We start from the raw sequence: 16184 nt of genomic DNA, 5'->3' as shown, positions 1-16184 counted from the left end.
TCTCCCCCGCTGCTTCCACTCCCCCAGTATATGCCCTCACCCCCCTAATTTTCTGTGTCCATTGGTTATGCTCATATTCATGCAAACAAGTCCTTTGGTTGATCTCTTAACTGTAACCTCACCCCCCCCCCCCCCCCTTAGGTTGGACAGTTTGTTCAATGCTTCTGTGTCTCTGGTTCTATTTTTGTTCATCAGTTTATGTTGTTCTACAATGTTGTTGGTTGGGACCACAAGAAAATATTCCTAAACTAGATTGATGTATTTTTTTTGTGATTAAATTTGATTCCTTTACATTGTGGACTTTTGGTAATTGCTGATCCTCATTGAAGAAATTTTAAGTTAGTAAATAATAATAATGATGATAATTAGCATTTTTGAGTATTTAATTTGTACCCAAAACTTTATAAAAGACTTTTGCTTCCATTATCTCATTTAATCTTCATTTTCATCCTGTGAGAAATTGACAGATATACTCATGATACTAATAAGGATAATTGCTTTCTAAAGGTCACATAAAACTTGTAAGTGGCTGAGCTGGGGTTCCAACCCACATCTCTCTGCCTTCAGTGTCTGAGACACTATGTTTAACTGTTCTTCCCTGGTTTATCTATGTACTTATGCTTCTTCTCTCACATATTATAGTGGTAGGATCATTTTTGTTTTACTATGTTAACGTACTTTTGGTTATTAATCTTTATGTAGTAACTAGAGGCCTGATGCACAAAATTCATACAAGAGTAGGCCTCCCTTCCCCAGCTGCCGGCACTGTCTTCCCTCTGGCACCTGGGACCTGGGGACATCCTTCCCTCAGAGCCCTGCCTCCAGAAGAACATCCAGTCTTATTAGCATATTACATTTTTATTTTTATAAATATTTGTTGATTTGACATCTTAGCTATTCTGGTCAAAACCCTTTCGTTTACTATTGTGTGTACAATACTTAGAAATTTCGTTATTTTGTGTTTGTTTTTGAAGCAGATTGAAAGAAGAAAAATTATTTTGCATTCACATATGTCATGTTTTTCTGATTGTCAGTTTAATCTAAACAGGTTCCAGCAGTCCTCAGACAGAGAATTGGAGTTTAGATATTTCTTACTATTTGTGGAGAACAGCATCTCAAGTTGTGTAGTTTACTATGCAAGAGCATAGTGCATGGATAGCAATAAAGCAACTCCTTTACATTTAAGGTCAAATAGCAAAGAGAAGGGTAAATAAAATGAGACAGTAGGGTTTCACATGAACTAATCCGTCATCCATCATGTATTTAGATTAGCATCTGAAAAACAATAAATGCCAAAACTTTGTATTGTTATAAGTAGTTGACATCTACATGTTAAAAACGTAACTATCAATTTTGTGTCCTGTAATACCACAGTGGATAACTGTTTATTATATGTTGGCCTGCCAGTGCTTGTGGGGAAGGGTGGTATGCTTTACAAATCCAACTGAATGACATGTCTAGACGGGGCTGAATGTATAATTACATAAAAACACAGCTCAGAAATTATGGCTGAAAAACTTTTAATAATTATTGGCAACTCTATGCCATGTTATATTACTTCGTACCCTTATTTTCCTGGCTTATTGTTGTAGAAGAATTAAATTTTTTTTTGTAGTCAAAACAGAAGATGTGTACAATGTGATATAATTACGAATGCAGGTTTTAACTAAAATATATTTCCCACACAAATATATGTTTCTTGATTTGGAGAATTGAGTAAACATAAATAGGAATTATTGCTCTGGCATTAAATTTGGGTAGGAGTCTTTTGAAACAAACTTAATAGGGCAGCAAAACTTTAAATTCAAATTTTCTTTAGATGTAGACTTACTGGCATTGAATACAGTATATATTTTTTAATAGTTCTAACTGTTCTAGCATCTAATTTTTGTTTTCTTTGTTCTCCCTCAAGTAGTCTTCTAGGCAGTGTACTCTTCTCTAGCCACTTAACCTTAGCTTTTCACAGGAGAGAAATTTCCAGTGCCTTCTCTTCTTCTATTGAGCTGTTCCTTACTAAACAGGCTATTATAAACAAGTCACAGTGAACATTTTATTGCTGGGTGTAGGAGTTGCTTACATAGCCGAGATACCAGTCCTCCCTTTTAAAGATTTGTATTTTGCCATGATTTTCCCTATTGTTTTTTTAAAAACAGTGTCATTTGATAATCAAATGTTTTAAATGTGCTTAAATCTAATTTATCACTTCTTTAAAATGGTTATTGCTTTCTGTGTCCTTAGGAAGCCTTTACCTACCCCCAATCTTGATAATATTCGCATATATTTCCTTCTGAAAGCTTTTTGGGTTTAGCATATGTTTGGGACCATGATCCATCTTGAATTAATTTTTTTTCACATGCTATGTTATTAATATTCAATCTTTAAGAGATATCACCTATGTTTTATCTATTTTTAAAAATACATATTTTTTTTTATTGACTTCAGAGAGGAAGGGAGAGGGAGAGAGAGAAAGATCAATGATGAGAGATAATTATCGATCAGCTACCTTTTGGACATCCCCCACTAGGAATCGAGCCCTCAACCCCAGGCATGTGCCATGACTGGGAATTGAACAGTGACCTCCTGGTTCATAGGTCGATGCTCAACTACTGAGCCACTTGGGCTAGGCATCACCTCCATTTTAGAAGTGAGGATTTTGGCATTCTGAGAATTTGTCAGTCTAGACATCATATGTAATAGTAAGTTTGATTTAGAGTTTTTAGAACCTTTGGAGGAGGATCATGATGAAGATATATGTTAGGTCACTAACATTTGTGATAGCATTTTGGTCAAAACTTTTTTGACATACCTCCATTATTGTCTCAAAACCATTGCAATTAACAAATATATATATATATTTGGTAACTGGGTTCATCCCCATAATGAAATCAGTGGTATTGGGTGCAGAACAAGATTGCAATGTTTTGTGCATATATTGTACCAAGTAGAGATGCATTTCTATAGAGATGTCCTATGAAGCTGACCTGGAGTGATTTGACTATTAAGATACTAAATCATATTGCAATTAGTAGTTGAAGTGAAAGAATCAAATTGATTGAATTTATTTAACCTAACCTACTTATTTTTACTAGATATAGCATGGGGCTCAAAATTTCTATCAGTTTTCAGTTCTCTCAAGTTACATCCCTATTCCTACTGTTTAAGGTGTCCCCTCTGACATTGTAGAAATATCACCAAGTACCAGCATCTCAGGCTAAGGAGAATTCTCACCAATCAATGTGGCTTCATTGATGGTATATATTTTGGGTTCTAATTATGTGATAGCCACACTGCAAGCATTAATTTCTAACAACAATCTGGTTTTAAAGAAGAATTTAAGATTTTCACAGCACACACTTAGGGGTTGTGTGGGGGAACATACATCTACTGAATGGTGGCTTCTCATAAGCCCTACAAGTGTCTGAGTCACAGTAGGAAACACTACAATATATAGTTCTGCTAATTCGGTCACTTCTGAGATGTGTGCAGGTCTGTGGCGGGGGGAGAGAAAGGTGTCAGTGTACTGGATGTGACTGTGTCCAGGACACTGCTAGGGAGGTATGAGCAGGACAGGAAGAAGCTAATGTTACTCCTAAAGGGAGCTTCACTTCGTGTTGTGATGCAAATGTATGATTGTACTCTTTAAACTTGCTCTTTATTGGGGGGAAAGGTTGCCTTTATTTTTAGCTGAGCAAATGAACATAATGAGGACTGTTGAGAGACCTCACTGGAGTATACTCAAATTCCATCACAATGCTAGTGTAGCCCACGCTGCAAATGGTGCTGTGTCTGTGTAAATAGCAAAGGAAGTGGGCCAGGTTCATAGGAGTACCCTTTTAAAGTGGCCTTCTCACTAAGGAAACATTAGCTTCAGTCGATAATTCACAAAGAAACTAGGACAGTTCCCAGGGTCCTCTTTATTTGCAGAGATAAACAACCGGGCATTAATAGAACCATGCTGAAAGCAACAGTAATAAAATTCATTGTGTTCTGATTCTGTCCTCTGAGCAAGGCTATATTAATTTTTTAATCTAAAAATTGTGCCTAAATTTGAGATGTATATGCATTATAAGCTAAATTGAATGCTTTTTCTTAAAGAGCACTTGTTTTGCTTAGTGTTGGCTACTTTTTCTGATTAAAGTGGGTTAAGATTAATGTTTCTAGTCTCAAGCATGTTGACTAGTTAGTTTTTATGGACTGTTTTGTATTGCACACAGGAACCAAATTTAATGGCTTTAGTTATTTATTTGTTCTTTCATTATATTTTGATAAAAAATTTTACTTTCATATTTGTTATCTTGCCTTGGCCAGCGTGGTTTAGTTGGTTGGAGTGACACCCCATGCACTGAAGGGTCTTGGGTTTGATTCCTGGTCAGAGCATATACCCAGGTTGTGCGTTTCAGCCCTAGTTGGGGGGTGTTTGGAAGGTAACCAATTGATGTTCTCTCACATTGCTGTTTCTCTCTCTCTCTCTCTCTCTCCCTCTCTCTCCCTCCCCCTTTTTCCCCCCTACTCTCTCTTGAAAAAAAAACAAACAAAAATAAAACACAACTTATTTGTTGTGTTTTAATGAAGTGAAGTCATATGAATGCTTTCAATCTGTAAATTGGTTAATATATATAGTAGTTAATAATTTTAGGGATGTAAGTCAAACTAGCTTTATCTTATAACTCAGATACGAGGTTTTTAGAATATTGTTACAGAAAAATTTTCTGACTGCTTGGAACAAAATTAATTGTCATGTGAAACAAGCCATGCCGTTCATTGCCACCCCAGTGTCCAGATTTATGTCAGCATTAAATACTGTTGGCCGGGGATCCTTTGACTCAACACTGTGTGGATATTTGCAAATATGCCATTGGATGCTGCCATGTGCAAGTGAGCGTTGACTCCTATTTATAGGTAAAGAACTCCTTTCCTTGTCCTTGTAGATATTGGGTTACTTGAATCAAGTAATGTTTGTTTAGCTATTTACCCGTTAATATGTTTAAAAAGAATCTTCTCTAAGAAGACGCATTAGTCATTCACTATTTGTTTGATCAGATAATAGCACTGACATTCTCATTGTGTAATCATAAAACAGCTAATTTTGTTGTGTTTAATGCTAAGAGCAGATGTACTTCCTAGAATAAACAGCATGCAAGTCCATATCTAAATGTATTATTAGAAGCATATTAAAATCTTCGTATTTTTTGTGATTTAAGAAAGTAATTGCAGTTTGCATTGTGTCAAATTAAACCCCCCCCCAAAAAAAACAAAAAACCCCATGTGATTGCTGCCACAGCTTAAAAACTTCTTTGAAGAAGCAAAATTTGGCTCATGTGTTTTCAGTTATACTGTGTTATTCTGAGAGACTGTGTCATGCATGAAGGTCTAGTGCATTAACTCTGGAAGCAGACTGCCTGGATTCAAATCTTGCCTGCATACCCACTTCGTGATGTTGGTCAGTTACTTAAATTCCCTGTGCTTCAATCTTCATCTTTATAAAATGGTAACAACACTGATAATAATGTGCACCTCTTAGGGTTGGTGGCAGGATGTATAAGTTGATATGGCACATAGTAAGGAAAAATGAGCAAGAGTATAAAGGGTGAAAGAGATGGATGTGTGTTACAGTGGCTTCTCCTGTATCAATTCCATTCTGTTAAAGTAAGTCTGTAAGGTCCTGATCAGTCAATATTTAAAGAGTAACTTTCATGGTATTACTCTAGATTCTCCAGGGCATTACATAAGGAATAAAAGACATGGTCCCTTTTTAGAAATTTTGCACCATATTTAAATAAACAAATGAAAGTGTTAGGTAGCAATAATAAAAGGGTAATATGCTAATTGACCACACAGCTGAATGACCTTCCAGATGTCATTCCAGACATCCTCTGGACAAAGCCACATTGGCGGGGGTTGAGGCAGAGGTGGTTAGGGGTGATCAGGCAGGCAGGTGAGCAGTTAGGGGTGACGAAGCAGGCAGGCAAAGGCAGTTAAGGGTGATCAGGCAGGCAGATGAGCAGTTAGGAGCCATCAGGCAGGCAGGCAGAGCAGTTAGGGGCAATCAGGCAGGCAGAGTGATTAGGGGTGATCAGGCAGGCAGGCAGGTGAGTGGTTAGGAGCCAGCAGCCCTGGATTCCAAGAGGGATGTCCAACTGCCTGCCTCCCCCACTCCCCTTCTCCTGATTGGTGGCAGGGCCAGCTGGCCAACCTCCATGTCCCCAACCCCCTGCTGGCACTTCCCATTGGGGAGGGCTGGCCAGACCCTACCCATGCACGAATTTGTGCAACGGGCCTCTGGTGCCTACATAAAAGATGTGATTCTTTTGCAGTGAAAACGGGGGAGATGAAGGAGTATAAAAGGTGAATTTTGATCTTTGAGAAAATTAATGTAAAATCCCATCCCAAAAAGTTTGAACCTTTTCTCTGAAAACCACATATCTTTATGGACGAGAGCTCATTATGTCTATTCTCTTGTAGAGCTATTAATTTATTTTAAATGAAGTTGAAGTCCCCTACTTTTCTTTAAAACATCTCCCTTGCTTTCCTCTGAGCTCTTGTTAGTCCATAATAAAAACCAAGTGCTCCTGCGTGGAGGTTCCCGCCTTTCCAGGTCTGTGTCCATTTCCAGGTTGTGGTGGTATGTGCAAAGTGTGGAATACTCTGGCCTCTCACCTCAACCTCCCTGAGACCTCCTCCATTCTTCACAGTGCACTTGTGTCCCAGCTCCAGGGATACCTTATCCAACCACAGACCCGAGTCCCAGCTTCCCAGGCTGCAGCCTCAGTGCTCTGTTTGATTCTAGGGGAAGCTGAGTCTACATGAAAGCTCTTTGCAAATTATGAAGTACAGTAAAGATATGTGTTATATGGGGGAGATGAGGGGAACGCTGCCTTATCTTTCTTGCATTATTTTCCCCCTCTTGTATGTTTAACATGTCATCGCTCCCCCACCTCTCATCTTACCTTGGGAAGAATCAAGGCAGTAGGGAACTGCAATGACTGCGTGAGCTGAAGGATGCTCTGCTGGGCGTAGCAGAGCTGGCTAACAGACCTAGGTGCTGCTCTCACCAGAGGCTCTGTAGTCAGCTAAGGCAAAAGAGCAAGGGCTTCGTTTTGACAGATGGTGTAGGTGTGGATGTCACTGTGGGACACTGGCACTGTTCTTTTTAAAAATACGTTTTTATTGATTTCAGAGGGGAAGGCAGAGGGAGAGAGAGCATCATTGATCAGCTGCCTCCTGCATGGCTCACACTGGGGTTGGAGCCCACAACCTGGGGGCATGTGACCTGACCGGTAATTGAACCATGATCTCTGGTTCATAGGTCAGTGTTCAACCACTGAGCCACACTAGCCAGGCTGGCCCAGTTCTCAACCTTTTTGACCACTCACATTCTCATGTGAAAAGCAAGGAAGGCGATGTTGTTCGAAACTTCATGGGTGGTGTTTATTTAGCATACATGAGATGTTTGTGGATAAACTGTTTTGTTAATTTTAAAGTGCTTATTGTTGTTTCTAAAAACAAATAACTAGGTAGAACTTTCTGATCACTTTTGGATAAGTTCATACACCATGCTTAATCCTAGCCAGGAGGCTGATGTGGTTAGGTGAATAGGGACAGGATCTGAGGGGAGAACTCACGGACCTTGACTAGGTCTGGTCCCAAGCTGGTGGCAGCAGCTCGGAGTTGGGGTGGGGGTACCAAGAGCTTGTAAGCACCATAGTATTGAGTTTGTGACGGAGGAATGATAAAATCAACTAGGTAACATTTCTTTACATCTGTGGGGAGTTCACTTGGGGGAGCTTTCTGAGTGAGGCCCTGTGTTGCTGCATTTTACGAAGAATCTTTAAACAATAAATGTGAAACCAGATGACAATGATCAATTATCGAACACCTAGCTACTCTCTGCCTCTCTCTCTGTACTGGAAATTTACAGTAGATTCTGGTAGGGACAGGCTTGTGAAAAGAGGAAGTGAGGTTAGTAGCAACAGCTTCCTGCAGTGGCTTTGGGATGTTGAATCTGGGTGACTTGACTTGGTTTCTGTCTGCTGTGAGTTGCTCTCTGGTGCTTCAGCAGCCTCAACACTCACCTTGGGCTTTTCGAGTGGCCGTGTAATTGGGGACAGTGTGAGAAGCCTCTTGCCGAATGTTTTTTCCACACCCCAAGTGGAAAAATACACATCTCTGATATTAACTCAGTATAGTTCTCCAGATACTTGGAAAAAATGTGTTGTATATTGCCGAAGCCGGTTTGGCTCAGTGGTAGAGCGTTGGCCTGCGGACTGAAAGGTCCCAGGTTCGATTCCGGTGAAGGGCATGTACATTGGTTGCGGTTACATCCCTGGTAGTGGGTGTGCAAGAGGCAGCTGGTCGATGTTTCTCTCTCATCGACGTTTCTCGCTCTCTATCTCTCTCTTCCTCTCTGTAAAAAATCAATAAAATATATCTTTAAAAAAATGTGTTGTATATCAGCAAAAGGAGAGGGGATGGAGGGGTAACTCGTGGGGCTACTTGTGCATCAGTTTACATTTGCAATTGGAGCTCTGTGTTCTTGTGATTTTGGGTAAATGTGTAATTTCTGGACCATAAGGTTCACATCTGTAAAATGAGAATATTGAAGTAGTGGTCTGTAGTCAGTCCCAAGTTGGGAAAATTGCACCTTTTAAAAAGGGTTGGGAAATTGTCTCCTACTCTTCTAATTATACATGGAAAATCTCCTAGAGGAGTCTGGCATTTTTTAGGAGCCCTTTTCATTCAACAGTGTCACTTAGGACGTATTACGTGTCTGGGATGAGTTTGGGGGCTGGAGATACAGTCATGAACAAGGCAGGGCCCAGCCCTCTGGATGCTTGTATGCTAAGGAGAAGAGACAGGAGATAAACTAACAAACACATGGAGAGGTGACAAGGGTTACTATTATATTACAGTGGGTGTGTGGTTACAAATGGGACAAGTCAAGGTCATCTGAGTCATGTAGCTTAAGGAGAGGGTGGTGGTGATTACAACTGGTACATGCTACAGGTTTGGGTCCATATTCTGCTAAGTGTGAGCTGCTTGGTAGACAAGTTATCTGGAGTTTTAAATTTGAGAGTCTTTGCTCTATATGTGGTCTTTGAAGCTTTGGGAGTGGATGAGATCAGCTGGTGACTGAATTTAGATAGAAAAGGGAGGATTGTTGGGGACCTGTCCTGGCCTCCAACATTTGGAGGTCCGGTGGAGGAGGGGAATAGAGAGACCGTGGTTGGTTGCTTTTGGCTTCCATTCAGCAAGTCTCTGTTAAACACTAGCATATACTGCTCTTCCTTAAAGCTCAGGGCAACCTGTGTCTATGTAAGATTATACTGTGCATGTATATATGACTTTTAAAATCATAATACTCAATATGTGCAAGGTGCTGAGAGATGGGAGCTCTCTGTGGTGACTTCCACCTCCTGTCAAACACCTTGATGCCCATTACCCCAACACCTACAGGTTGGCAGCCACTCTAGGTGCCCATGTCCCTCTGGGTTGGAGCGTCCATTTGAATGTTGATGGAGTCAGTTGTATTTATAACAAAAGCCTGTTTTTGTCAGTGGTACTTGTTATTGTAATCACATAATTAAAATCTTATGTAATCTGATTAAATATGACATTATTTTTTCTGCAAAGATATGCCAAATGCTTTGGAAGGCCTCCAAAGGCAAGCCTCCCCCCCCCCCCCCCCCCCCCCCCCCCGCCTCAAGCCCCAAATGCTGCTAAGTTGGGTATGGTCCTGGCAACTATAAAGGATTGGGGAGTAATTACACTTCCGTAAGGATTCTCACCTTGCTTCTGGAGAGCCTTTGAGTCCACCCTAATAAAAAAGGGAAATTGGAAATTGGGGGTGATGCTTTTTTCGGTATGGTTTGTATAAGAATGACTAGCCTAACAATCAATCCACAGACTGATTATTTACGGGAAAGACATTGACCCCCGCACCAGGAAATTGGCAAAAGAATGTATATTATGTTAACTTAAAATGAAATGGCGAAGGAGTGTGTGTGCTTTTGATGGTTCTCTGCTTAAAGCAGCCTTTACATTTCTAAATCAGTTATCTTGTTACCTTGGTTAAGTGAGGTTTTGCCCTATGAACATAATAAAAACCAGTTTTATAGTCTGTGCTAAGAGCCTTCAAAATGGTTATGTACTACTTTAGCACTTCTAGAATTTTCTAGAAAAAAAAAATATATTTTTTGAAATTCACAAAAATTTATGTTCAGAATGTTTATTACCTTAGTAGTTATAACATAAAAGTTGAGTGCAGCCTATATGTCAGGTGTTGTAGCCATGGGTCAGCTGTGACATGTACACCTAGAGGACTGTTATGCAGGATTGAGCATCTGGTTTTGAAGAACCCTGAATAGCATGGAGAAGTGTGCACAGGATAATGGTCCATTGCAAAGGGTACAAGGCATTTTACATGTATGACCTCAGCTTTAAAAACTGTACCACAACATTAATGGACTTTATCTGGGTGGTAGGATGGTGGGTGACTTGTGAGTGTATATTTTGTACTTAATTTTGAATTTTGTAATTCTCACAAATGACAGACAGGTTTTATACCACATAATAACCTTATTATAGCAAAGGCTGACTTGAAATACAAAGAGGCCTTTTGAATTTGGTTGCTGTTGAGAGTTTCTATGGTGTTTCATAGAATGACTTACTAAGACTTACCATAGAATGACTTACCATTCTATGACTTACCATAGAATGACTTACCATTCTATGGTGTTTCATAGAATGACTTACTAAGAGAGAACTTGAATGGAAATGGTAAGAAATACTTTTAGTCTTTAAAATAATTATTAATTACTTATAATTAAGTATATACACAAATTACCTTTATTTCAAAACTTAAATATATGCATATATAAATAAAATTTCTGTTCATCTGTATAATAATAAAGATAATATATAATTAAAGTTTAGAGATATAGAAAAATTGCTTTCAATATTTATAATTGTTAGTTTTCATTTATAATAGTTATTAATCTTTATAATATCAAGATAGTTGAACCTAATAGCATTTCCCTCATTTTAGACATAAAGAAAAACAGTCTCAGAAAGAGTTGTTTCCCTATTCTAAGTTACACAGTTGGTAATGGCAGATTCTGAACCCAGATTTTCTGATTCTAAAACTGTTGGTGTTTCTGCCCCCAGCACTGGGTTTTAATATTTTCTTTAGTAAAGTTAAGTACAGAATAGTGAGGTTCTGCATTAGAAGTCCTGAACTGTGGACAGAGGTTACATAACCCTATGAGCTAGAGCAGAAATTCTTTCAGAAGAAGCCTACGTTTGTTTTCCAGAATGGTTGCATATGTTGGAGTGAAGGAAGAAAACATCCAAGCTGTCCTAAGAAATAAACTAAAATTTACTAATATTCAGTGTTGAGATGGAAGCTGGGACTCTTGTTTGGGTCCTAAGTCAGGTGACAGGCTTCCCCTTTGGAACACAGGCATCCTGGGAACTGTAAGGGGCTCCACTCGGCAGAGGGTGGAGGGGGCCCCACTCTCTTGTCTGCTTTCAGCCTATTGTGACGTGCTGCATTTGCTCAGGAGACTTACAGGTTATGTTAACTGTTATAATTAAAACAACAGAATTGATAATTGGCTTATAAAGATTCCTGTGAGGAACCATGGGTTGAAGGTAATGTTGATAATGCAAACACAAATGAGCTGTGAAAAATTAGCAGAGCTGATATGTCTTCGAGTACATCCTATTATCAGCTATGAAGTCAGCTGAAAAGTGACTTTTGTCTAAGAAAATGTAGTTTTTTTTTGTGTGTGTGCTTCAGGGGACCAGTGGTTAATGACCACTGGAAGTCATGGTTGTTTTCATGTAGTTCAGTTTTTGAAAAAAAAGGTCTTTCTATTCAACTACCATTTATTGAGCATCTCCTAGATGCCAGGTGCCATGCCTGTGGGATGAAGAAGACAGAACCTTAGATGAGCTCACAGTCTAAAGAGGTTTCAATCCTGCACTAAAATTACCGAATGAGGAGTGTAAGGGTTTGTGGAGTATCTCATCCAGGCCCATTACTGTTTAGGTGGGGATTCTCTTCTGGGCATGCACAGGGATGGGTCCCCTGTTCTTGGCACCAGGGGGTAGGGTGTATCGGAATTCCTCCTTGTCTTAGTGTCATCAGGCTTCACACATGGCATCCAGTTTTTCCTTCCTTCATTGGCTGTTTAGAGTGAGATACTCAGGCCTGATTTCTAACTTAAACGTTAGGCATTGCTAACGTAGTTCAGTCTGAAAAAAACAAAACAAAAAAAAACCCTTAAACTAAAGGCTCTAAATCACGTAAAATTTGTGTGTGAGTGAAATTCTGTGTATTGATATTATTTAGAATGCAGAATATCTTTGTCAGCTACCAAGGCTGATAGAAATAATGGCATCCTAGGCAACAGAAAGGAGAGCCCTGCTGTGATGGCATCATTGGAATCACCTTTCATTTCGACATCGAACAGAAAGTAGCATTTCCTGTGCCTGAGTCAAGGTTCAGTCATGTACAGCCGGGTGATTATTTTAAGTATGTGTCTGAAAGAACCTCAAGAAGTACCACTTTCTAAACAATAATGTAGCATATACTTTAGGCTTGAAAAATTATAATCAAAACAGGCTTATTAAATGCTCATCCATGTCTGTGCACTGTTCTCAGCCAAGTTAAACTCATCAAGGAGGAGCTTCTCCATTAAAAAAATAACTCGCCTCCCCTTATGTTTGTAACTGAATTATTTTTGTAATAATTGGAGAGAGCAATATTATCTGAAATTTTAGAATACCTGACCGTCCTTCCCCACTTTCTGGGTGGTGATGGTGGGATAGCAGAGCCTTTAAAATTTCGCTAAGATTGTGAAAAGTGAAAACATAATAGTGACAGCCATAATTGATAGCAAATTTGCCACGAATAGAGGAAAGGGAATTCTTCAACTATTTCGATGTTTCAGTTAGGGAACCTTTGACAAATAGAGAAAAATAGAAAATAGTTGTCCATAGCTGTACCATTAAAATAACAATTTTTCTTTGAAAGTACTTTTTAAAGTAGCACATTTGTGATTATTTTAAGCACTTGAATGACCAGCATTAAATCAGGCTGGGCATACTTAAAAAAGGAAAGGAGCCTCAATGAACAAAGGATGGTTGTTCTTCTATCCTTGTAGTGGTTGTTATTGTTTGAAATAGGCAAAAAAAACTTCATAACAAAAGCTTTGAGGCAATGGAAGACTAATATATTTTCACAGAAACAGTGCAGAGATATGATTCTTGCATAGCATTTTGAACCTGGGGGATCTTTTTGGGTTAGCAGGGAAGTGGCGAGCTGTGGACATCGTCAGTTCTGACAGGAGGTGTACAGGAGTGGGGTCTGTTTCTGGCACTGGGAAGGCACCAACCATTGTTGGTGATGACCAAGTGCACATGTGCTCAGTGAGCTGGTTTCCTTGACGCTTTCCTTTTGTATACACGCTCTTCAGTTTCTAAAAACAAACTGCTCAATGAGTGCTTCCTGTAGAGGAAACCGAGGAGGTGTGTGAAGCCCCGTGGGGAAGAGATGGTACCTGTCATAGTGGACAAACTCTGGATGACTCTGAGCTCATGCATCTGTTTCCTGGATGATTCACCTGCTTTGTAATATCAACATCTCAAAAGTCAGATGCCAGAATGACTGTAACTTTTGGGCTCTGTTGAATATTGGCTTTCTTGCTATTAAACAGCTGTATTTTTATGGTCAAGGAGTTCTTTTTGGAAAGAAACAATTTTATAGTGCCTTTAAAAATGATCTATATAAATAAACTTGGTTTAAATAATGCATATTACTATTGTGTCCACTGTCTTAAAACCCATTTGTGTGGCAGCATTCAATACGATATTTACATAAGTTAGTTATGGGAGCTGTCATTGTAAATTTGAGTTATTTTTATATTGGTTTAGAAAATTAACATGAAGTAAAATTACCTTTATTTATGTCATTCACAATTCTCTGAGTTTTAACACACTTATCTATTTGTATAGCCATCCTCACAAGTGTTCCATCCCCTCCAAAAGTTTCCTCATGCTGTTTTCTCTTCCCACTCTCAAACCCTGGCAGCCATTAATCTGTTTTCATTGCTATAGTTTTGTCTTTGCAAAGATGCCATTTAAATGGAAGCATACAATTTAAAATCTTTTGAAGTTGACTTCTTTTACTCATATAATTGAGTTTTATCCAGGTTGTTCTGGGAATTAATAGCATGTTCCTTTTAATTGCTGAGTAGGATCTATTGTGTGTCTGTGCTGCAGTTTCTTTGTCCATTAACCAGTTGAAGAACATTTTAGTTGTTCTAGTTCTGGGGTATCTATAATAATAAAAGAGTAATATGCTAATTAGACTGGACGTGCTTCCAGATGAAGCCGGGGCTGTGAGGGAAGCCTGGGTTCTGGGTGCCAGAGGGAAGCCTGGGTTCTGGGTGCTGGCAGCTGGGGGAAGGAAGGTCTACTCATGCATGAATTTTGTGCATCAGGCCTCTAGTTATAAATAAAGCTACCATGAACCAGATCTTTGTTTGGACACATGCTTTTCTCTCTTTTGGGTGGAATCCCCTTTCCTGCTTCTCAAGCTAGTATTCAAGGGATTTGTGGATTTGCTCCATTTGTTTGCATCTTGGTGCTTACTTCTAGGAGTCTGCCTGCCTTGAGTCCAGGCTGGGGGATTTTGGAGGAAAAAATGGGGAACTTTATCACTGGTTTAGTGATTGAATTTTGCTCTTCTCTCCCAGTCAATTTGCTATCATCTTACTTTTCAGAGCTCTCCAATAGCTGCTTCCTATATTCTGTCCAGGCAGTACAGGTGCCTTCAGTGAGAGACGGGACAAGTGGACTTCCTTCATCTTATCCAGAACCAGTGTCCCCTCTATGTTGTTTTTAAATACAAAATTTGGAATAGTGCTTTGGATGAGTTACATAAATCTTGGAACAGTGAGTATTCTGTGGACAATTGTTTCTCATAGACTTTAACACAAAAGTCATATTATCTTGCCTGAATTGATTTACATTTATAAGTATGAGAACAAAGTAGAGAAACCTCGTACTTTTCTGGAAATCCTGTGTTAAGAATACAGTGGGCTCTTGCTCTTGCTCCTCTTCACTAATAAAAAATTAATAATTTGAGGAAAACATTTTAGTACCATGATACAAATTTTCATTTAGCACCATCTGATTTTTGGTGCAGAAATGCATTTGGGAAGCCTATAGTCATCCACTGTTTTTATTTACCTTGGAGTTTTGTTTTGTTTTAATCTTTTGTTACATCAAGAATTGTCTGATTTTAAGTCCTCAATATCCAGTATGGAGTTGCCTCGGAGATGAGAGTTGATGCATCTTCATTCTAAACCCCTTGTATAAGCTCTAGGAGGAATTCGAGGATTTATGGAAGTCCAAAATGAGAGGCTATTGATAACAGATTAATTCTTTGCTAACTTAAAAAAGAAAAAGTGGACTAAATATAACTAATTAAATTGGTAAAAGACAAAAATAGTTCAATGGATTCGTAGTGGAAACAATGCCATGTTCTAGAAGTTAGAAAATTAAAGTAATTATCAGAAGAAATATATTAAAAATTAGTGACAGGGGACTCAACTGTAGGTGGCTAGTCTCTTGGAATCAACCTCAGAAGGCCATGTGAATGTGATCACAATGGTGTATAGGAGCAGGCAATTAGAAAGGCCAGGTTTAAGGTAATTAAGAATAACTCATTTACTAGTAGCATTTAAATGATAAAAAGTGATGGTAATACATGAATATGGAAGATAGTTGGATAATCCTGTTATTTCTTAATAGATATAACACAATGGTTGTTATTGTTTTCATGCTTTTCGCATCTATTTTTCTCCTGAATGATCAAGTCTTGAGGACTTGAATATTGCCTCTCCTAGTGCTTGGGTCATGTTATATTATTTAAGACGTAATAACATTGGGATGTTTAAAGAGCTCTGTGTCAGACCCGGTGCTGAGCACCATGCCTGGGTTATCCTGTGTCATCCTCATAAGAACTCTGTGAGGCTGGTGCTCTTAACCTTTCAGCTACAGAACTGTCCAGTTGAATGGGAATAAATTCTTAACTTTGACCCCTTTGAAGACTTTCCCCACTTTTTTTTTTTGTTTGTTTCTTTATTAATTCTTTTTTTTTTTTTTTTTTTTTAAAT

The 16184-nt window shown here is 38.9% G+C and overlaps 1 protein-coding gene across 39 annotated transcripts in view; it reads left to right on the top strand.

Moving 5' to 3' along the window:
- SIPA1L1 (signal induced proliferation associated 1 like 1) overlaps positions 1–16184 on the top strand; it is a 388928-nt gene that overhangs the window by 177212 nt on the left and 195532 nt on the right. The window lies entirely within an intron of this gene.

Source organism: Pipistrellus hanaki, assembly GCF_964339955.1.
Source record: "Pipistrellus hanaki genome assembly, chromosome: 1".
Taxonomy (NCBI): Eukaryota; Metazoa; Chordata; class Mammalia; order Chiroptera; family Vespertilionidae; genus Pipistrellus; species Pipistrellus hanaki.
This window is presented reverse-complemented; position numbering and strand designations above follow the sequence as displayed.